Source organism: Delphinapterus leucas, chromosome 10 (assembly GCF_059928025.1).
Source record: "Delphinapterus leucas isolate spDelLeu-1000000601 "Yukka" chromosome 10, BTC_Dleu_Yukka2, whole genome shotgun sequence".
Taxonomy (NCBI): Eukaryota; Metazoa; Chordata; class Mammalia; order Artiodactyla; family Monodontidae; genus Delphinapterus; species Delphinapterus leucas.
Window position 1 is genome coordinate 3,786,216 of NC_143138.1, and position 24,500 is coordinate 3,810,715.

The 24,500-nt window shown below is 44.1% G+C and overlaps 1 protein-coding gene across 9 annotated transcripts in view; it reads left to right on the forward strand.

The window, feature by feature from the left end:
- FARS2 (phenylalanyl-tRNA synthetase 2, mitochondrial) overlaps window positions 1-24,500 on the forward strand; it is a 395,257-nt gene that overhangs the window by 220,840 nt on the left and 149,917 nt on the right. The window lies entirely within an intron of this gene.

The window sequence follows — 24,500 nt, forward strand, 5'->3', positions numbered from 1 at the left end:
CCTAACTAAAAGTAGAACCTTCTATCATTTATTTGATGGTCTGGTTTCATTTTTGTTGGCCTTTTTTTAGAAAAAAAAACAAAAACCTATTCTTAAACTTTTTACTTTTTTTTAACTTTAAATTTTTTTTTTTACTTTTTGCTAAGCTGCTTCTTTTTATTCTAGCACCAGGTCCTTCTTGGTTAATTTGGAAGAAAACGCCATCTAAATGATCAAAAGCAGAACCTGGCTAAGGCTCTAAGTTTTTCTCATTCAGTCTTTCATTTATTGAGTCATTTATTAAATTGGCCAACATTGATGGAACACCAACCAGCACTGAATGGAGCATTGGGCTCAACACCACGGTGGGGCAAGCACAGATGAATGACGCAGTTGTGACCACAAGCTAGTGGTTGACGTCAAGTTTTAAGTGGGCTTACAACTGTCTTCTCTTCAGAGGATCCAGGAGTAGACAGTGGGTCTCTTGTATTAAATGTCATTAAAAAGACTTTCCTGCCTTCAAAGTAGAAAATCGGCGTGTGCATATCTGCACTATTATATAATTTATATGGTTACCTTTGTGTAATGAACTTAATAACTTCTGGCAGGGTAGTTAGGATTTGATTGCTGAAAAAGTAGATGTCTGTAAAATGCTTTGTAAATTATAGATCACAGAGAGCTATTTCCTAATTATTCACTTATAATTATTATCTATTGATTATATTCTGTGTTAGTTTCCTATTGCTAATGTAACAACTTACCACAAACCTAGCAGCTTCAAACAATATGTCTTTATTATTTTACAGTCCTGGAGGTCAGAACTTCAAAATTGATCTGACAGGGCTCAGCCTCAGGTGTCAGCAGGGCTGGCTCTGTCTGGAGGCTCCAGGGGAGACCCCACCTCCTGCATTTGTCAGCTTCTGGGCCCGACCTCATTCCTGGCTCCTGGCTCTGTATCGCTTTACGTTCTTTCCTTTCCTTCCCTGTGTGGTCACGTTGCCTCCTCTCTGAATTTTTGTCTCTTCTTACAAGGGCCCTTGTGACAAGGTAATCTCCACATATCAAGATCTTTTCATAATCGTACCTGTAAAGTTCTTTTTGAGCGTAAGGCAACATGTTCACGGGTTCCAGGGATTGGGATGTGGACATCTCTGAGGGTCGTTATTCAGCCCATCACATGCACCTTTATCTATTCCATTTCCATCATGGCAAACTGCCTGCTTCAGATAGAATAGAGCAGATTTTGTTGTTAGGTGTAAGTAATACAGATAGTATGAAAGTGTTAGCGATTTTTAACTATTTGTGTGGAGTAGTCGTGGTTCTACATATGAGGGGAATAAGGGACTCCTTTTGTCCGTTCATGTTGTTGGCCTGGCTTACGAAGAACGTTTAACATGATTATAAGAAGATGGTGCAGCTGAGACTGAAGGTACAGAGTTAGGCTGATGTAATCCGGGCACTGACTGTGAGAGGGTCTCCAGCCAGCCCCGTGGGCTCCAAGGTCAGTCGTGGACAGACTCCTGGGAAACTGTCAGAGTTAGTCCTTGCTGTCCCTGGGGTACCAGGCATCAATGGCGAGTGCTCTGCTGTACGAGGGCTGGGAGTTTCTTACGGCCACGGCTGGCCATTTTCCCTTATTTTGTGTCTTCCTGCAGTCACGGTCAGTGCCCCGTAGTCTGGGCATTAATATGTTTAGTGCCTTATCATACTTGCCATTTGTTGAGTGCTGTGTACAAGCTACTGAACTAGTTTCCCTATATTATAGCTTTCATTCTTCAGAGTCCAATGGGGGTTCTATTAACCCATTTTACAGATGATGAAACTGAGGCTTGGAACCACCAGGGAACTCAACCATAATAACGCTGCTAGTAAGGGACCGAGCTAGGATTTTATCTAAAGCTGACTCCAGGGAGCTCCTAGTATTGAGCTGGTAAACTGTTGTTGCCTAAACCGGGGCACTGTCCTGGAGTCAGTAAGATGAAATGGACAGTTCCTGACTTCAGGCTGTTTCCAATCTAGAGGAGGAGACAGATTTATCAAGAGATAATTATCAAATAATATGAAGTACAATGATGGGCTACACATAGGTGAATGTAGAATTTTGCTGACGCTGACCAGTGCACGTGGAGGTCAAAATTTTCTTCTTCTTTTTTCTTAAAATCCTATTTTGCTAGTTAATTTCTGAATCCTTCCATGTCTCTCCAGAATTGTATTAGGACTTGAGCCTGTGATTATTTGCTAATCTCCAGGGCTTGGAATAGTTCCTAGATCTGGTTTCGCTGTCATGGTCATAAGTGTTGTCTGGTAGAGACTTAGTGCAGGATTATGCGTGTTTCCTCATTCTGTTCCCAAATAAATCCGGCTGGGAGAATCCCGTCAGCTTCATTGTGTCGTCGTTAAATTAATGGATCTCAGTTTTTTTCACTATTTCCCTGTGCATTTTTTCCATCTCACCCAAAAAAAGCACGTAAATATTTTTCTTTTGCTGGAAGAAGGATCTTTATCCCAGAAGAAAGTAATAGGAAGAGGTAGAGGAAGAAGCAGGGGAGATGACCAGCCGTAGGACCTTTTATACATGCCCTGTAGTCATCGTTGATAGTCAGGTGCGGAGAGAAGCAGTGAGCAGGAGAACGGACCCGTTTGCCATGGGAACCACCCTGGTGCTTTTATGTAAAGCATTCAGAGCAGACCCTGTCACCCAGTGAGCATTTCATCCACGTTAAGCATCATTCCTGTTGTCACCACCACCACAGCCACTGTGAGCGCGGCGGCCACTGTCCTCATGATTCCTGGTCCTTGGTGCCCGCGGTTTCCATCTTCAGCTTGCTTTGCCAGCCTTATGATGCGAGGACATTTCACCGACCCACAGTCTGCTGAGTCCTATGGAATGCGGCCCCGTGTTTGTATTGGGGGCTCTGTCATCAGAGACCTGTGGATTTATGACTGCTTTTTATTTTTGTGAAAGCAGGGGGTCTTGTGATACATTTACATATTAGAGAATCACTACCATGAATTTCTTTCTTGTTTAATACACTTCTTTAGAAAACTAAGAGTGAGGGCCTCAGCGTCTTCTTGTAGCATAGACTGGAAGATGGTGCACACGCTCAACATCCGTATTACACTTCTTGGCCATTAGCCTGATGGAAATGTAAAAGAACTTCCTATTTATTGACAGCACATTAAATCTTCAATCCTGCTAATCATCTATCCAATCTGACGAATCATGTGCAATATATTTTAGGAAAAAGTCTGGCCTTTCTATCTTCGCAACCAGAGGGATCAGTTTATACTGTACAGGATCATTTAAACCAAATACTAATAATTGATGGATCATAAGTTAAAACTTATAGTCTTAGTAATAACTTCATAATGTATGTATATGTATGTCGGACTGTCACCTTAAGATGTATAGCTTTGACTTGTCAGTTATACCTCCATAAAGCTGGGTGGGGGGAGTCATAGTTTTAAAAGGAGATCATGAGAATAGAGACCAGAGACAAATACAAGTATGAAGGGAGGGATTGCCACAGGGAGAAAGAACAATGTCAAGCAAGCAGTGGCCGGGAGGTCAGTGGGCTTTTCCCGGGTGTGGGTATTGGGAGGTACCAGTTACAGGACAGCAGTAGGGATGCTTCTGGCTTCAACCAAGGAAGGCCCAACTGAAATGGCTTAAATGAGAGGCACAAGAGCAGGAAGCCCTGGATGATGCTCTGGGTCCTTGAGTGTTTTCCCCTCAGGCTTGAACGATGGTGGCAGGAGCATTAACCATCACCTCATACGACGGGGCCCAGAGGCAGAAAAAGAAACACCCTTGTTTCCTTTTTAAGCGTGAAGAAGTTTCCCAGAAGTCCTCCGCAGACTTTTGTCACATCTCCTCTTCGAGGGGGCTGGAATGCTCTGTGAACTTAGCCTGCTGTACTTACCCTGAGCTCTTAGCATAAGGCTTAACCGGGCCAGATGTGGACAAGCAGACCGCACAGGCAGCGCCATGTCTTACTGCGGCGGCCGTTGTTATGAAGAGACCGTCGCCTGTGAAACGCGGTGGTGGGGCTGCTGGAAAAGCTCTTCCAGCCTTAAACGTTTACCCTCTGCTGCCTGTGGTTTGGAATCACCCCTTAGAGTTTGCTTCCTTCAGTTTAGTGCTTTGATTCCCTGGTCAAATGTAAAGTACTCCCTTTGCGTGCACCTGGCTGTGCCTGTTTTCATAGGACAGCTGGATGGGATGTGTGGACAGGATGTGGCTATGGGATACTTTCTTCTCTGTTTGAAATTGAGTGTAGAGATCAGGGTCACCAGGGCACATCCACCTGAGTTATGACTACATTGGCCAAAGGAAAGAAGCCTGGAAGGCTAACCTCAGGGTGACTCAGCCTGGGAATGAGACCCTCAGAGCTATCAAAGGAGGAATAGCAAGCGTTGATCAGAGCCCATTCAAGCGAAACATTTAAGGCTTTTATTGATATTCTGGGGACCGAATAAAATGAAAACAATTTACCTTACTAAGTTATTAGTCAAGAAAGGCAAGTATGGTGGTTCTGTATCTCTAATTTGCCTCATCCTGTACGAAAGGAAAAGCAAAACTCTTCACTGTTTCAACTGGGAGTGTGCTCTGCTCCTTTACTCAAAGGATGAGAGGAGCATTTGGGTTCATCTGAAACTTAAAGTCAGCCTGTGTTTAGACAGAAAAATGAGAGCTACTGTGTGATTACGTTATCACACTGCTTTTCAAACTGCATTTCGGTTGGCATTTCATATGTATAATCTTGTGGTCTTGAAAATGAAGAATGGCTAACGTAGGCAGTGATTTATATGGTGGATAGCTTAATTATTCTGTCACTTGGCTGAGTAATGAATCAACTGTTTTCTTTCCATTTGAGGGAAGAATTTATTTTCTCAAGGGCCTCCCTGTGAGATTTATAAATAACAATTATAGACTGTAATTCACGACCAAGGACAGTGGATTATAAATAGATGACCCTTGTAGAACCCATTCGGCAGAGTTTGAACTCCCAGTTAATTGCTGGTTGGGAACCAAGTAGCTATTGTATATTTATCTTTATTCATTTTTAAAATGATGAAATCTTCTAAATATACAAACATACATTTACTGATTTGATTTGCTAATAATGTAGAACAGTGTACCCTCCACCCAGGAAATTTGCTGGGATTTACCACAGATTCTTATAAAGAAGAAAAGCATTCGAAATGCAGTTGACACACCTGTGCCTCCCTGATGGACGCCCCCTTCCTCTTTCCTCCCCAGAGGTGACCACTGCCTTCAGTTTGATGTTGACCATCCTCATGTTATTACCGCATTTGCATATCTCCAAAAACAATTTGTAGGATTGCTTCAAAATATAATGCATTAAACGGCCACAGTAACTAAAAAAAAAGAAATTCACTTTGCTGTGGCTTTCACCTGAAACTAACACAACATTGCAAATCAACTATACTCCAATATAAAACTAAAAATTAAATTTAAAATTAATTAAAAATTCAGAGAGATTTAATGAGGAATTTGATGAGCGTATTCCAAAATTTATGTGGAAATGCAGAGAGCCAGAAATAGCCAAACAACCAAGTTGAAGGATTTGCTCACTTTGACGTCGAGTCTTTTTTTAAAAGCTACAGCAATTGTGAGAGTGTGGAGCTGATGCAAGATGGACACAGAGGCCTGGAGAAGGCGGGAGCCCAGAAACACACCTCAGCATTATTTCTGGGCTCATGGCAGGGCCTGCACTATGGAACGGGCTGGAGGAGGAGACTTCTGTGCAAACGAAGCACGGATAATTGAGTATCCATATGGAAAAAGTGAAACTTGACCCCAGACTCCTAATTATTCAACAGTGAATTCCAGGGGGTTTGCAGATCTAAGTGGAAAAGGCAATTTATCAGCTACTGACTTTGAAAAAGTCATCTTACCATGAATGATTCTTTGATTCTTATTGGAGTAAATTGAATTGGGGAGATTGAACTAAATGAACTATGGTAATACAAAATTAAACCTAATTAAATGTCTGAGCTTGAGAGTTTTGGAATAAGTATTTATTTAAAGTGGTTGCTGTAGGTTTTTTGTAAAGCCTTTTATCAAATTAAGGATGTTTCCTTCTATTTCTAGTTTGCTAAGAGTTTTCATCATAAATGACTCTTAAAATTTATCACACCCTTTCGTATATTTTGAGGTGATCTCATGATTTTTTGGCTTTGTTCTGTTGATGTGGTGACATATAGTGATTGCTTTTTGGATGTTAAAACAGTCATCTGTTCCTGAAATAAACAAAGCTTGGTTGGGATATATTATCTTTTTTATACATTTCTGGATTTTATTTGTAAAGATTTGTTGAGGATTTAAAAATCTGTGTTCAGGGGTGAGATAGGCCTGGAATTTTCTCTTTCTTATGTCCTTATCAGGTTTTGATGCTAAGATTTGTAATATCCTCATAAAACTAATTTGGAACTATTTTTCTGTTCTCTGGATTTTGAAGATTGATGTTATTTCTTTCTTACGTGTTTGATCATATTTACCAGTGAAGTAGTCTGGGCCTGGAGTTTTCTTTGTGGGAAATTTGAAACCACAGATTAAATTTCTTAGTCGCTATTAGGCTCTTCAGATTGTTTTATTTTGTGTCACTTTGTTAAATTGTATTTTTTTCTAGGAACTTGTCCATTTCATCTAACTTTCAAACGTGTTGGCATAAAATTGTAATATTCTCTTATTATCCTGACATTCAAAAAAAATCTTTAAAAATTAGTCAATAGTTGAGCACATTTACTAACATTTTATCAAATTTTGTGTTCACCTTTTTTTTTTTCCATACAGAGCCTCCTCTTAGAGTTTATTTTTCTTTTTAATGACATATATTCTTTGACTATTTTTCCTGTGAGCCATTACAAGTGGTAAATTCTTGTGGTCTCTGTGTATGTGAAAATGTCTTCACGTTGCCTCATTCGTGGGTGATAATGTCAGGGAGTCTAAAATTCCAGAAGGGCAGTCATTCTCCTGTAGGGCTTTGAAGACATTCCTTCTGGCCTTCGTTCTTGAGAAGTCTCATGTGAACCAAAGTGTTACTTCTCTGTAGATAATAATGCCTTTTCTCTTGGCTAGTGTTTAAGGCTTTCTCTTTACATTTGATGTTCTCCCATTTTACAAAGATGTGTCCTTTTTTTTTTTTTTTAAAGTACATCTTATAATAATCCCCCCATTCATAGGAAGTTTTCCTTTTTTAAAAAAAATATTGATTGAGCTTCCCTGGTGACGCAGTGGTTGAGAGTCCACCTGCCAATGCAGGGGACACGGGTTCGTGCCCCGGTCCGGGAAGATCCCACATGCCACAGAGTGGGCCCGTGGGCCATGGCCGCTGAGCCTGCGCGTCCGGAGCCTGTGCTCTGCAACGGGAGAGGCCACAACAGTGAGAGGCCCGCGTACCGGAAAAAATATATATATATATGTATAGATTGATGGATTGATTGATTTTTGGCTGCGTTGGGTCTTAGTTGCGGCACGTAGGATCTTCACTGCAGTACTCAGGATCCTCCGCTGTGGCGTCTGGGCTTCTTGTTGCAGTGCGCAGGCTCCTCTCTAGTTGTGGCACGCAGGCTCAGTAGTTGCAGTGCATGGGCTCTGTAGTTGTGGTGCGTGGGCTCCAGAGCTTGTGGGCTCTCTAGTTGCGGCACGTGGGCTCTCTAGTTGTGGCCCGTGTGCTCAGTAGTTGCAGCTCGAAGGCTTAGTTGCCCCATGGCATATGGGATCTAGTTCCCCAACCAGGGATCGAACCCGCATCCCCTGCATTGGAAGGAGGATTCTTAACCACTGGACCACCGGGGAAGTCCCACGAGGAAGCGACTTGGCGTGGATTTATCTTTATTTATCCCCCTTGGTGCCCAAAGGTACCTTCCACTCCAGGAGAGTCTGCGTTGTTATTGAGGAGTGGTTCCCCTCTATCCCCTCCCTCCCTCTTTTCTGCATCTCCTGAAAAGCTTCTTAGTTATCAGCCATATATCTTAACTATTCTTGGACAGTTTTGATTTCTTTGTCCTCCTGTGCTGGTGAATTTCACAGTAGTTTCTACCAATTCCATAATTTTCTCCGAGTTTTTTTGAACTTAATAACTATTACTTTTCACTTCTAACATCTGTAATTAGTTCCTTTTCTTCTCCACCTTCTTGTTTCATTTCTGTCTGGTTTTGTTTCCTAATTCCTTGCTTTTTAAAATGGTTGTTACTACATTTAACTTTCTGAATATCTTCACTATGCTTATTTCAAAATCTTTAACTATTTTATGATGTTAATTTTATCTAAAGCGAGTTCGTATTATGGTTGTTGATTTAGTTGTGTTTCTGCGTATTATATTCTTTCAGTGTTTCAAAACCCTGGCTTTGCAAGCTCATCTTGAATACATCTTCATTTTTGTCCCCGTTTTTAAAAATCATGACCACTCTGCTCACTGTGCAGCCATCACCACCCTCCATCTCCAGAACGTTTTCATCATCCCAGACTGAAACTCTGCACCCACTAAATAATTGCTCCCCAGCCCCCTACCCTGGAACCCACCACTTCATTTTCTTTCTCTCTGAATTGACCACTGTGGGGACCTCATCTACTTGCATCTTTTTGTGACACATTTTGTTTGTCCATTCATCTGTTGATGGACGCTTGAGTTGCTCCCACCTTTTTTGGCTATTGTGAAATAATGCTGCTGTGAACATAGGGATAAAAATATCTCTTCAAGACCCTGCTTCCAGTTCTTTTGGGAATTCTTTTCTCCAGAAGTGGCATTGCTGGATCATATAGTAATTCTGTTTTTAACTCTTGATGAACTGTCATACTGCTTCCCACCATAGCTACACCATGTTTACATTCCCACCAACAGAGCACAAGGGTTCCAGTTTCTGCGCATCCTTGCCAAAAGTTATTATTTTCTCTCTTTTTTAATATAGTAGTCATCCTAGTGGGTGTGAAGTTGTATCTATCTCATTGTGGTTTTGATTTGCATTTCCCTAATGATTTGTGATGTTGAACATTTTTTCATGTGCTTATTGACCATTTGTGTATCGTCTTTGGAGAAATGTCTATTCAAGTCTTTTGCTCATTTTTTAATCAGGCCGTTTGGTTTTTGTTGTTCTTGTTTTTATATATTCTAAAAAGTAAATCATTTGCAGATTTGGCCATTGTCATGCTAGCAACAAATTACTGGCATTACAGATCACAATTGTCAAGCATCGTGGTTGAAAACTCTTTATATAACACATTGAGGCCATGACTGGCTACAAGGTCACTGGTCTTATTTGCATATGGTTTTCTTGGTCCATTCTTTGTTATCTCTCTGTTATCTTTCTAGATACATCTATGTTTTGAGTGTAGCCTGTGCTCTCACTTTAGGTCTCATATGTTAAGGCTCCTAAGGTTCAGATAGTCGATGGAAGAGGCAGCTGATTCTTGCAGGCTTTGCCAACTCTGCATATAATTTAGACAGATTGGTCATATCAGTACCCAGCATCATTTTTGAGTGGGTGTTGGGAAAGAATTGACCTGGGATTCAGAAGCCTTGGGCCTTAGACCTATCAGGTAGTCACTAGCTTGTTTTGCCTTGGACCGCTCTCCTGAGCGCCAGGTCACTAAGTCTCTGCACTGGTGACGTAAGCCCCCTCGGTCACTCTCGAGATCAGTCCACAGTCCGTGATGCGTGAAAGTGAATGGGAGTTCCTTATCTCCTCCACCCACCTCAGACAGCACTGCTACTCCCGGCATTCGTTTAGACTTAATTTTGAGAGTTGAAAAAAACTTGTTCATGGAAGAGATTATGACTGTTCCTGGGCCCTTATCCCTCAGAGAAGTCCTGCCAGGTAGTTGAAATACCTCAAAACTGAATTTGGATTCTAAGACCAAGAAGAGCAAAAAGCAGGTGGTAGTGCAGCCTTAGGGAAGGAGAACCAGACCTTTGTCTTTTAAAATCATTTCCTCCGGAAATGACTTATGTATTAAGTAGCCCATTGTGGCCACCCTTCCTCCTTGCTCCTTGCTGCAGGTATAGAAGGAGAGTGGTTCCCCCGCTGCGGTGACACAGCTGCCGGCCGTCTGTCAAGGTTGTGGCTATTGCAGCGCCTCTCCTGGCCGATGCGTGTTTGTGCTGACGTCAGCCTTTCCCTCTTGCTTCCATCTTGTGTCTGTCTCTGTCCTTCCATCTCTCTGTCTCTGTCTCTCGCCGTCTTTTTCTTTGTGACATTTTCTCTCTCTCTGTCACTCTTTTCATATGTGGTTCTGATCCAAGTTAGGTTGTCAGCATAGCGAGGGGAAATGATCCCTCCCAGGCTGCATGAAATCCACAAAGGGAATTGTTTACCTGCTGTTCAGTGAGACCCTAGTTGATGTGAACGAAATGTGACAGGATTTTCCCAAACACGAGAACCTTATCAATTATTCATTCCAAAACCTTTTGAGCATCTGCTCTCGTGCCAGGCACTGTGCCTGACGCTGGGGATGCAGAGAGCGCAGCTCCCCGCCCTTGGGTAGCGCGTGTGCTGGTGGGGGGACAGGAACACAGCGAAGGGCTCTGATGAAGGTGAGCCTGGGCCGAGTGGAGGCCTGGAGGCACGACCCAGCCCGTCGGTGCTTCCGCTGAGATTGAGGGGAAATGTGGGCGAGGGCGTGCTGAGGATGTGACGGCTGGGGTTTGAATTTTCTCTCAAAGGCAATTAGCAAGATACCAAACGTCATCATCGTCAGGTTTCCATTTTAGATTATCCACTTCTGCCAATACGAAGGACGGGCGGGAACCGCAAGGCCAGGAGTCCACTCCAGGCCTTGCCTAGGACTGGAAAGAAATGATGGGAGATCGAAGAGGGCGGCAGTGGAGAGACGAGACGGTCGGGTTTGGGCTCGAGACATTTTAGGAGATGGAACTGAAGGGCCCTGGGTCCTGGGAGCAGGGATGCAGTGACCATATGGTTTGCCATCTAAGTTGAGATCCGCTCCCTTCGAGGGTTGAAGGGGTCTGTTCATCACTGCGCTGCAGCTACACAAGCAAACTCGTGCTGACCTGGGCCACCTGGGTGTTTACACACCTTAGGTCAAGATAAGCGAGAAAGAGAGTGATCCCCAGGTTTTTGGCTTTGGGGCTGGGTGGATGGGGAACGGGAGAAAACTACAGATCTGGAGAATTTACCTGGGTGGAAGCATCTGAACTCATAATCCGTTGATGTCACCTTTGCAAGCTCTGCTTTTCGTCGGTGTCGCCTTTGCCACTGTCTCGTTCGCTTTAATTGGTACAGCCAGGGCCTCAGTGGAGGGTATGGCGGCAGGGGAGGCTGGGTCCAGGTGGCCTCTCAGGCCCAGGCGGAAATGAGAAACTGGAGCAGAGGTGTTTATTGTGCAGGACGAGTCAGGGCTGAGCTCCAACGGGGTGGGGTGGGGGGGTGGATGGCCCAGGGCAGGGCGGGGTGGACGTCGCTTCTGAGCGAGATGCGGCTGGTGAGTGAACCCAGCGTTGGTGCCAGTGAATTGCTAGAACGAAGACAGCGTGTAAGGGCTAACAAATCAGGTCCAGATGAAGCTTCCTGCAGACCAGAGGTCCACATTAACGAGGGGGCAGGGAAGGAAGAGGGACCATGGGGCCAGACGCACAGTCCTTCTGCGTGTCCGCTCAGCGGGGGGCACTGCTGATGTCCGCGTAAGATACTTCAGGCTCTTGGACCTCGCTTGAGGACGGTTACATATAAATGCAGGTCATCAATGAAGGCTAACATCACATTACTACAAACGAGAGAGAGAGAGAGAGAGAGAGAGCGAGAGAGCGAGAGAGAGAGTGAGAGAGCGAGAGAGAGAGAGAGAGAGAGAGAGAGCTAGAGAGAGAGAGAGAGCGAGAGAGAGAGAGAGAGAGAGAGAGAGAGAGAGAATCACAGCTGTTGGAAGGTTTTGGAGATCTCTTCTTCCCAAACATTTCTGTATCTTAAGCAGAAAATATTGTTTTCTTGACCAAGACCGAATAGTGGAAGGAAAAAAAAATTGAAATCCAATATTCTAGTAAATGCTATCCATATTTGAATATTTGGAAGATCTTCCTAAAGTGTTTATTTTGTTGAAAATGTGAGGAAATGAGAAGAGAAGATGATATCGCAGGTTGGCTTGCACTATTTGTTTAAAGCTTCAACAATCTTGAATATTATGGTGTGCCCGCTGCATCCTGGGGGAATGATAAAAACCGTAATGCCTCCTTTTTTCACTCTTATGGACTTCAATTTGCATCTTTAGCATTGTATTACCATAACTTTTGCATCTTCTAGAGGTAATTCAGTTGCCCTCTTCCCAGATACTGCAGATTTCTAGTTTTATAGGGTTTTTCCTTTTCACTCAGTTTCCCAATTATCACCTTGTTAGCTGCACACCTGCTTCACAGAAAATTGCACTGTGCCATTTAACCTTTTCAAAGAAAAAAAGAGAATGGAAAACACACCTCGTTAATCGGTTGATTCAACCTCAAAGAAAGCGATGTCTCTGGGTGTGGAGCCTCAATGCGATTGCAAAGAGAGCGCCTGATTGTTTAGCAGATTCTAGACCTAGAACAAGAAAGATGATTGACAGGCCCCTGGAATCAGGCAGAGCGTCTGCACTGGCCCTGCCGCTGTGCATTTCCAGCTGCACACCAGAGATCACGCCGGTTTCTACATGTTTCTTTGTGAAAGAAGCACCTCCGTTACCGTGCCACTCTGAAATAATTCACATTTATCCTCTCATCCTATGATTAGCTTTATTTCCTAGTATAGAAGAAACAAACAGATTCACTGGCTGTTTCATTTTCAGATTTCTCATGAAGATGTAACTTGACACTTAAATGGTTATTCATTTATTATACTTAGGTTCACACAGCCACGACTATTAAAGGCAAATATGCAGCCATTGGTACGTAAATTGAACTTGGGCCCCCAACGAATGAGGTAGAGCCCCAAGCATGACTTACTGACCAATCAGTTTATTGTAATCAGAGGAGGGGCTGCAGGAATGGGTGGGACCCTGCGTGATGGGCCAGCAGCCATAGAGACACAGGTCCGTTTCGTTTTGGCCTGACTTAATTCATGCCTCGTTTGTGACATATGGGCATAATACCTTCATTTCAAAATGACTTAGATGCTTACCTAACTATTAAATAATAATAGATAATTTAATGGAAAAGATTGCCGGGTCCTGTAGAAACAGGTCTCGCAGAAGCACGTGGAGAACCATGGCTGTCACAGCAGCAGACGGTGGACAGGAGGCTCCGGGAGACTGTGGTCGGGATGCCCTGAGCCCGGCATTTTCAGAGATGACTTTAAGTCACAAGCCCTCAGGCTCCCACACCCGAATATGCCTAAAAATAGCAGGGCTGAGCTGAGTGGCCCTCCTCAGACGTGTGCTCCCTTGTCGGGATTCTGGGTCTGTGCCACAGCCAACCCCGCTCCAGCCTTTGACAAATGACCCCATTTTATCACTGGGAAAAGCCAAGGCCATCGGCGCGAATCCCTCATCTGCCCTCTTCTCCTCCTCTGATTCTTCTCAGCATCCCTCCATCCATCCCAGGCCTCCCCAGTCGGGACCTGTGGGGATGGGACCCAGAAATCTCTTCTTCCTGTGCTCCTGGTAATTCTCACGTGCCTTGCCCTTGAGACCGTCTAGCCGATGCTGTTGTAAAAGCCGCCGAAGTGGTCCCCCAACTCTGGTTCTGCCGTTTCCAGCCATCATGCCCGTATCACGATGTTACTGTCTTGTTTTCATGATTCCAGTAGCTCCCCGCTGCTTCCAGAACGGACTGGGAGCTCCTTAGCATGATGTCCAGCTTTCTGTTCACTAACCATCCCTTCCTGTCCTGTCTGCCGCCCCTGCCTCTCTCATGCCCTCTTATTTAAGTCACACGGGACTTCTGTTCTCTGAAGTCCCTTATTTATTTGTTCATTGATTGCACACTCCTTGTCAAGTCTATTGGGACCCAGACTCTGCACTCAGCATTGAGCTTGTGCCCAAGATGGGGTCCCCGTCCTCACTGGGGTTCCAGCCATGCCTCTGCTCCAATGCTCCTCCTAGGAAGGCCCTGCCCCCCCCATTTCTCTCGCTGGAAACAGTGGCCAGATTTTACTGAGCTCTCACCAAGGGCCACACAGTGTGCTTCAGCCGGCCCTCCTCTGGTGCCCTCGCGCGCGTGTGTGATTTCACGTGATCGCAGCCTCGCGGCATAGGTGCTGTTCTCCGATACCCCTGTTGCAATGGAGGTGTGGAAGCTGAGCCTCGGAGCCGGTCCGGGGGTGCTGCACCTTCAGAGCCTGCCCTGCTGAGCCCGGAGCCTGTGCTTCTCCTCCCTGTGCCGGCGTCTGCTCATCACACCTGCTCCATCCTCCTGTCCCCACACCATCCCTGCCCTCCTCCACTGTAGTGTTCGCACTAAACACTGTGTATTCAGCAAGCACTGAGCACAGCTTGGGTGCCTTCTCCACACGGGGCTGAATCAGGGCCCTTTCCAGCCTGTCCCGTGGAGGCCCTCTTTTCTCTCTGCCTCTGGGCCTGGGAGGCCCTTCCGTGCAGCTTTGCCCCCTCTCGTCTCGGCCGCCCGGGGCTGGCTCTCTCTGTGACACTGGGCGGTGTGGGTCGCTGCAGCCTTCAGGGACGTCTGGTGGCTGACATAAGGGAAGCAGAACGCTTTCGGCTGAACTGTACTCTCTGTCATCTGTGACTACAGGTATTTGCTGACTAAAATCAGGGTGAAATAGGAGGAATGGCCAGCCTGCTACAGAGTGAAGGCTGACAGACTTTTTCCAGGGACCCTTCGACAGCAGCATTTGTATTCGAACAGGGAACATACCAAGTGCACGTGCAAAACCACCCACAAAAAGCACAGAAATAAGAAGAGCGTGCACTAAATAGACATCGAAAGGACACTTGTTTACAGTATGATCAGAAATACGAAGGCAGCGGGTTGCCTGATTCAACCTCAGGTGAGAATGTGAGCATCGGGCAACTCAGGTGTTTTTGCACTTTGCTCATGTCTGCGAATGACCGTGAGGGGATATGGGGATGTATGTATGTGTATAGCTGATTCACTGTTTTCTACAGCAGAAACTACCACACCATTCATTGTAAAGCAATTATACTCCAATAAAGATGTTAAAAAAAAGAAAGAAAGAAAGGAAATGCCCAAGTATTGATTTTGGGGTACAAATACATTTTAGGGAGTAGGCAGATTGGCAGATATGGAATCTGTGAATAATGAGGATCGAATATGTACATATTGTATCTTTTATGACATACGTAATGAGGATTGAGTACATACATAGTGTTTATGTATGTATATGTATATATATATATACCCCCTCCAAACGTTTGAGATCAGGTAGCACACGTATGCCCTTCCCTCCTAAATGCATTAATCAGGTATTTTCTAAGAAGAGCTTTTTCTTACATAGCCACAATACAGTTAATAATGTCATGAAATTTCACGTTGAGTCAACATCTAATCCGTAGCCCATTTTCAAATTTTGTCAGCCTTCCCAATAACTTCCTTTATTGCTATTTTATTCTGGGTCCAGGATCCAGTATGATTTCAAATACTGTGTTTCGTTGTTTCATCTCTTTGGTTTCCCTTAATCCGGAACAATTTCTCAGCCTTTGTTTGTGTTTCTTGACCTTGACATTCTTTGAAAGTACACGGGAGTCGTATCATAGAATGGGCTTCAGTTTGAACTGTCCAAAGTGTCCTCAGGATTAGATTCAGGTTGTGCATTTTTCAGGGGAAGACCACAGAAGTGATGCTTTGTCCTTTGCAGTGTTCTGCATTGTATCAGGAGGACCATGTCAGCTTGTGCCCATATGGGTGATGACAGCTCTGATCACTAGGTTAAGGTAATGCCTGCCGTATTTCTCTACCAGAAGGTTACTTTTGCCCTTTGTAAATAACAGGTAATTTATTGACAGGGTGGCTCTCTGAAGCTCTTGTGTCTCATCAAGATTTTACTCACAGATTTTAGTGTCCATTAGTGAAAGTTGGTGTTTGAATTGACATTCTTCTACCAGGAAGAGCTTTCCCTTCTCCCTCACTTGTTTGTTTATATATTTATTCATTCAGTTGCACACATAAGAAGGACTTACGGCTTATTTTAGGCAATGAGTTGTATTCCATTATTATCATTTTTTTTATTGTGAATCTCTTGTTTCCCCAGATTTGGCTAGTGAGAGACCCTGCAAGCTGCCTCCTAGGCCCTTTTGATGTGTCTCTCTGGTTCTTAGACAACTTTTGTATTACCTGGGCTGATTGGAAGTGTTCTATATCATGATAGCTGGGTTCCAAGCATGTATACATGTATCAAAGCCTGTGGAAATGTACATTTATGATTTGTGCATTCCACGTGTGTAAATTTTACACCAAAAAAGACTAAAAAATATTGAACTCTAGTCACCAGGGTCTTTTTTTTTTAAACAGTGGTACGGGTGAGCAGTTCTGAGACTGTCTTCTATTTATTCTCGCTTGAGCAAAAGAGTAGATAATACTGAGGATTATGGGAGTGAAGTTTCTCACTGTTGAAGAAAAGTTACAGATATGAGAAAAGGAGGGGCAAGAATGAACCCTGGTTGCTAGATTGGAATTAGAGGAATTGACATAAATTCATGGTTTTTTAGATAGAAAATATAAATGTGTTTGTGTTTATGAGTGTGTGTGTTTCCCCTACCTCAGCTCTGCCCACTTTGAGGGCCTAGAAACAATGATACGACAGTATCAGTGAGCACACCTGGTGCCCAGGTCTTCGTTTCTAAATACCATTTTCCACTGAGAGGAAACAGGGCTCCTCATAGAAAAGAATGAACCCACGGCCAGAGCAGGAAAACTATAAGATGAGCCTGGTGGAATATGTTGTCGAACTTGATGTGATTCTGTCATATTTTCTTTCCTCTTCACAATCATTTCTGAAGGATAGAATTGCATTCACTTTTTCCATTAAACCACTTACTAAATCTATAGGGAAGTAAGAGAGTGGAGCCTCTGTGAGAGCATAGACCCAGAAAGCAGGATGTACTAATATCTAGCCGTACTTCAGAAGACAAAGATAGATTGTCATTGTATGCGTTGTAGTATCCCCTTGCAGCCTTTCCTGAAATCTGGTAACACTTCCCCTCAGTTAGACGAGAATAAATTATGGGTGGGCCTCTGCTGGCTGCCCGGCACCTCTTCCTCAGCACGTTTGGTGCTGGTGTCCAAGAGCCCCGCTCCCGACCCCTCTGGCAGCTCTGGTAATGGATGGCCTGTTCCCACTGGATGGGGAGGGCGCTCTGGACTCTGGAGGGATTGTGCTCAAACAACTGCCTCTGCAGCCTCCCCTTCCTCCCCCACACCCCACGCCCTGTTTGCCTTTTGCTCCCTGGACAAATGACCACAAAGAAACCCACATGCAAGGGGGGTGGGGGAGCAGTGGACTTCGTTACCTTTTCAGTTAAAAGAGAGATACAGAGATAAACAAAATGCTCGTAAGACAGGACCTCCAGAGCCAGACTGCCTGAATAGGTCCCAACGCCCCTACTTACAAGATACAAGATTTCTCTGGGCTTGTTTTCTCACCTGCAGGATGGGAATATATTAATTCCTCCTTGGAGGGCAGTGCTGCCATGAGGGTCGGTCAGTCTAAGTATGTGCAGTACTCTTAGCACAGTGCCTGACGCATCGCAAACGTCAAGTAGGCCTTGACTATTATATCAGTAAATGTTAGCGTATTAAATAACATATTTAAATGCAAATATTAAGTGCTGTGTATAAACCCTTCTCCTCTTGCCGTGTTAGGCCTTACTGTATCTGGGTAAGAGTAAATGTACCCAAATTTTATTTTGGATAGCTCTTACTTTTTATTAGAATGGCTTTGCCCACAAAAAGGAAAAATAATGCCATTTTAATGCCTTTTCTCTGAGTTCAGCAGAGGAATCAAGTCGTTTTTCCCCCAAGGCGGTGTTTTTCTTCTACCCATTTGAACATTCTCTCCATCCTGTGTGGAGGGATGGAGGTGGTCTGTGAACAGCACTGTGTGTCTTGTTCGAACACTATTGATTTCTCTGTGGTTATTTCTTCTCTGTAAACATACACGTAATCACCATGGCAACACTGTCACTCACAGGTGACACAAATAAGGCTTATATATACCTGCAAATCTGTTTAAAAATAAAATAACATTTTAGAAAAATACTACCTTCCCATTGGGGAAGTAGTCCTCATCCTATCTTCCTTTGTCTTTTTTTTTTTTTTTCTGCCCTTGATTTTATCTGCTTTTTCTTTGCCATAACTTAGTACCTGTGGGAAGAAAGGGTGGAGTTCACTTGAAGAAACTGAGGCTCCAGAGTGTTTCTTACCACACTGTGGTCCAATTACCAGGAAGGCTACCACCAGAAACCAAGTCGCCCTGTGCTACCAGCTTCGCACACCTAAACCCAGATACCCAAATGGCCAGCAGCATTGTCCGCCAGATGCTCCTTTCTAAACCCCAGTTTCTTCTTCTGTAAAATGGGCATGATGTCCTTCCGGCTTGCAATGACAGGAGTAACTTAGACCTTGCGTGAGAAGTCACTGAGTGTACAGAGCTGTTACTGGACAGTGCTCTGAGGATGTAAGTTATCACTGTGCTGCTGGAGCCCATCACTCATGCTGTGAGAGTTGAGAAAGCCGTTCTTAGGGACAGGACCTCACCCTCTGGGTCGAGGTAGCCCTCTCGCTCCCAAATGGAGTGCTGGTTTCTATCTCTGTTAAAAATTACAGATATATTACATTATCTGCCAAGATGTGCAATTAGCGGAGAACATAGTTTGCCAAAACACACCTTTGTTTAGTATAAAGGATAAACAGAACCGTTGGGAAAGTTGTATACTCATGGGTTCGGGAAAGTTATCCCTCAACGTGCATAAAATAATTAAGTCAAGTATTTGGAATCGCAGCAGCATGGCAGAGTTGATGGGAAGCCAGAAAAGGACATGGGTTTGCAGCCTTCATGTGGTGCTCCGTTCAGAAGGATGGAGAGAGGCCGCTGCCACGACTGGATCTGCAGCATCAATTATGCACCATCCATTTACTGAGAGTCTGGTTCGTGCCCAGCACTGAGATGGCTCCTGCCTCAGGGGCGCCGGCATCGCTGGGGAGAGAAGCGCTTTCCAGAACACGTGCGTGTTCTCTTGACTATGAATGCAAAAGAAGTTAAAACAAAAAAACACAACAAAACAGAAAACAAGAAGAAGGGAGGAAGGCTGTAGTGGGCAGAAAAGTAGAAAGCCTTTATATGGGCTATATTTTGCTTTTTATTTAAAAAGCAGTCATGTGTCTCTCCTGCCAGCCCTGCTGCTGGAGCAGCAGCCAGCGTTGTGGTTGAACCGTGTCCCCAGGGCATCACACAGGCACAGCACAGGTGGGCTCCCAGCCAGGTGCGCAAGGTGTTGGGCTCTGTGCTCTGGACCGTCCTCCAGCTGACAGCTGCTTTGTGAAAACTGAGGCTGCATTGACAGCAGTTAATGCCGAGAGGGAGGGCAAAGGGGGCAGGCAGGCTTAGATGTCCTGCTGTGCACACCGGGGCTGGGAGGTGTCCTGGCTGGAGCCGGGCTCTCATTTCCCAGGACCCTTTACCGTGACCACAGGAAGGTGCCCGCCCGGATTTACTCCTGTCAGTCAGCATGAGGACCAGATGCGAGTATCATTACTACAGTGTACCTTAGGCACTAATGTACCCACAGTGACAATGCTAAGTCCTTTCCATAAATTTTCTGTAATCTTTATGATAACACCATAAAGAAGGTACTGAGAATATCCCCATTTTATAGATGAGGAAACTGAGAATTGTCCTAAGTTATACAGCTGTCAGGTTGAACGTTATGAGATTGCCTTGGGGGGAGGCGGTTAGAACAGTCAGCAATTTCTTGCGTTCAGTCTCATCACCTGTGGCAGGGCCTTGGCTACCAGACAGTTCCGAGCTCATGCTTGTGGACTAATGTAAAACTCTCCACGGCAAGGCAAACTTTTAATCAGACTCCATCCATTGAAGAAAAATGACCTTCACCAAAGTTTAAAAAATGTTTTTTCTACTATCTTTTAGCAAAATAGGATGGTCCTTTATGTTAAAATATGAGGCATGAAATAATGAAGTTTCTGATGTCATTGCTGACACAAGGGCGCTCAACCTTGCAAGTTCTGTGATGTGATATGTTAGTTCTTTTTTTAAATTATTTTTTATTTATTTTTGGCTGCCTTGGGTCTTTATTGCTGTGCGTGGGCTTCTCATTGTGGGCTCTAGGCGCGCGGGCTTCAGTAGCTGTGGCTCGCGGGCTCCGTAGTTGTGGCTCATGGGCTCTAGAGTGCAGGCTCAGTAGTTGTGGCGCACAGGCTTAGTTGCGCCACGGTGTGTGGGATCTCCCCCGAGCAGGGCTCAAACCCGTGTCCCCTGCGTTGGCAGGCGGATTCTTAACCACTGTGCCACCAGAGAAGCCCTGTTAGTTTATTTTTGATGGCGTGTGTTTTTTCAAGGCAGGGTAACCAGTGAAGCACACTTAGGGACATGTGCAGCATGTGAACGGTGGCTCAGCAAGGCCTAATGGGCTTTAAGAAGTAAATGTGCTGCCCAGTGTGGTGTTTTCCAGCCCTCATACGTTCATCCCTAGACGCTCTAAACAAACATCTCACCAACGAATGAGTGTTCCGCGTGCCTGGTACATAATCCCCATGCTCAACAAAAGCCATTGTAAAAACAGAATGGTTCAGCATGCCAAATATATCACTGTTCTTTCTTAGCAGTTAGAATCCGTAGAAGGGATGAAGTTAGAATAAAAGGCATTTCTAGCGAGGTTACGTTCCCAGTGAAGTCTCAGACCTCGGGAGAGTCAGTTGGGTCACAGTGTTTATCCAGAGCCCATGGTGGGTGCCGCTGGATGAGAAGCCTGAGGCAGGCCTTGCCCTAGAAGCATACATGCTTCTGTGTGGCCTCTGGGTGCCTCAGTTTCCCCATCTGTAAAATGTAGACGGCTCTACTTCTAAGGGATTTCATTGTATGACAACTTAAACCCTCCCTCTGAAACACGATGCCAGTTAAATTATTAACAAATCAGACCGTTCAGGATCAGAAACCAGCTCATTCTGTCCTGTATTTACAAATAGACTTGTTTGTCTGTCTGTTTAACAGATCCTTCTGTCATGCTTCCAGGCACTGTGGTAAGCACTTTACATAAAAACGTATTACACAGATATTGTTAATATCCCCATTTTACAGATGAGGAAACCAAGACCTAGAAAGGACACATAATTGGCCCATGGCCACTGGCTCTGGAGCCGGGTCTGAGTGCCGGCATCCTGGTTCCTACCCTGAAGGAGGGCACACGATGACCCCACAGCCCGGCCTGGCCTTCGCACAGGCAGGTGGCTGTTTCCGCGGGGACGCCTGTGTTGGATGGGTTCTCTTTTGTGTCCCTAAATGCGAGGCCTTTTGAGGAAATTATTGCTTCTGCCTCAGGGTTCGATAGCTTATTCATCCAGTTTGTGGTGGAGTTCAAATGCAGTAAGATGGGTTTTCCGGGAGACCTCTCTATTTCTGTTTTGGAGCAGCGCCAGCTTGGCCTCACCCCCTCGGCCCCCTGAGAGTGTAGAGGGGGCCCAGGGGAGGGGGGAGAGAAGCAGTCAGCTCCCTGCTGTCTGGCTGTGGATGCCACGCCGAATCAGAATTCCGGTTTCCGCTTCCTTTACGTTCATAAGCCCATCGTTCGAGCTGTAAGGCAGAAACAGCAGAATTCACCAGACCCTCTGGTAGAATTGGGCATCACCCCCTCCCCCCAAACACTCCCACCATCAAAACAAACAAGCAGACAAGCAGCCACCATTTTCCAGCCGCATCTTCAAGTGCTTATTACTGTCTGCATGGGAATGTCATATATTTTAAAAGAGATTTTCAAGGCCTTTTTGTAATAAATTTCTCCTTCCTCCCTAGGGTGTGTGTGTGTGTGTGTGTGTGTGTGTGTGTGTGTGTGTGTGTGTGTGTGTGTATCTCAAGTGTGTCCTTTGGAGAAGGACCATCTTAGGTTCTGCATTGACATGTTTCCTTGATGGTTATTTTATCAGCATTTTTTTTTAACCTTCTATAGATATGTATCTGCCTCTAAGTAGCACTTAATGAAGAGGTGTTTGAAATAAATCTCTGAAAACAAAAGCTACTTTATTCATCATTTGCGTGGAGAGTGGCCAGGGAGGCTCATGTGTAAAATGCATAATTAGAAGCAGAGGACTGTGTTTGTGCGTGTGCCTGAGCGTGGGTAGATATCGATGGTGTTAATAAAATCCTGGTTTCAGTTCCTTCTTCTCTGATCGGAATAAGAATTAGGTTACATGGAAACTAAATGACAAGAGGCAGCAGAAGGAATAAAAATGCATTGTTTTTATTATTGCAATAGCCCCCTTCCAATATTCTTTCTCATTCCAAACCATAGTGCTAGAGATCTTTAGGAATAACTGTATAAAAAGAAAGCAGAGTTTTGTGAAGAAAGTAAATATTTACTTTTTTGTAGATTAAAAATAAAAACCACCTGAACTTTTTTTGTTTTTTTTTTAATTTTTTTATCATCTTTATTGGAGTATAATTGCTTTACAATGGTGTGTTAGTTTCTGCTTTATAACAAAGTGAATCAGTTATACATATACATATGTTCCCATATCTCTTCCCTCTTGCGTCTCCCTCCCTCACACCCTCCCTATCCCACCCCTCTAGGTGGTCACAGAGCACCAGCTGATCTCCCTGTGCTATGCGGCTGCTTCCCACTAGCATTTGGTAGTGTATATATGTCCATGCCACTCTCTCACTTCGTCCCAGCTTACCCTTCCTCCTCCCCGTATCCTCAAGTCCATTCTCTAGTAGGTCTGTGTCTTTATTTCCATCTTGCCCCTAGGTTCTTCATGACCATTTTTTTCTTTTAGATTCCATATATATGTGTTAGCATACGGTATTTGTCTTTCTCTTTCCAGCCAAAAGTCACACAAGAAGTAGACTATCTGAATAGGTCTATATCAGTTAAAGCAATTGAATCAAGAATTAATAACCTTCCAAAACAGAAAGCACCAGGGCCAGATAAGTTCACTGGTGAATTCTATCAAACATTTAAGGAGAAATTATACGAATTCTCTCAACGTCTTTCAGAGGATAGAAGCAAAGGGAATACTTCACTCTGTATGACAGACTCTAGGTCCATCCACCTCACTACACAAAAACCACCTGTATTTTTTTTTAAGGCTGTTGGTCCTCAGGACTGGCTCCTTGATGTACTAAAGCCCTAGTAATCATAACGAGACTCTGCCATGTTATTAGAAGCCTCGTTATAATATCTTCTCTGTAAACACACGGTTGAGGAATGGGGTTAATCAAAATGTGTGGCTAACCGGGAGCTGTCTAACTTATAGCAAGAGGACTAATCTTCAAATGACTGAAACAAAATGCATTTAAAACCCTGTAAAAATGCAAGTAAAAGCGGTACCAGACGTCATTAGTGTTCAAAACAAAATGCATTTAGAACCCTGTAAAAACGCAAGTAAAAGCGGTACCAGACGTCATTAGTGTTCAGTCAGGACCTTAGCATCAGGCAGCACTTGAGGATGTGCTTCTGTGAAAAAAGTGGGTTAATGTTCTGGCACCTACTTGGTATTCTTTGACTTTTGTCAATTCATTTCACCTCTTTGGCCTTCATTTTCGTCATCTATAAAATGGGAATGCAGTGGTTTCTATTTCACAAAGGCCAGTTGAACTGAATATGTAAAACAGTAAGTGTCAGAATATCCCTACGTGTAAGATTATTTTCGATTGTCTTCCTGTTATAGAGGCATTGTAGAGTGGTGGTTAATAGCATTTCAGATAAATAGAGTCCAAACAACAGGATTTATTTTCATTGAGGAGATTTCAGGTGCGTGAGGAAAAGGTGAGTAGATTTCTGTAAATGAAATATTTTCCAAAAGCATAAAGTTTGTAAACATTTACTTGCTTTAGAGAACCTATACTGCTCAACCCATAATTTTCAGTTTCCACTCATGTGGCTCCAGATCCTGTCCTTTCTACATCCACATGATCCATACTGTGTTTCTGGCAAAAGAAGATTTTATGACTAAATCTGGGGACATGGCTTCCGTTACTTGGAGATTGACAAAGCCTCTTAGTGTTTTAAAGGTTCTGAGATGTCTTACTGTAAGAAACCTGAAACTAGCATTTCCCGAACTTATTTGACCATGGAACCCTTTTATTTTTATTTATTTTTGTTTGAGAGTTGGAGTATAGGCATCCATTTATTGTTTGCATAGGTCTTGATGGCTATGATCACAGTATTTTTCCTATAGGAATGAATAAATTATTATTTTTCAGTTTTACCGAGAGGTAATTGACATAGAGCATGGTACAAGTTTACGGTGCACAACGTAATGACTTGACTTTCATATGTTGTGAAATGGTTGCCACGGTAAGTTTAGTTAACATCCATCGTATAGGTACAAAAAAGAAAAAAATCTTTTCCTCATGATGAGAACTTT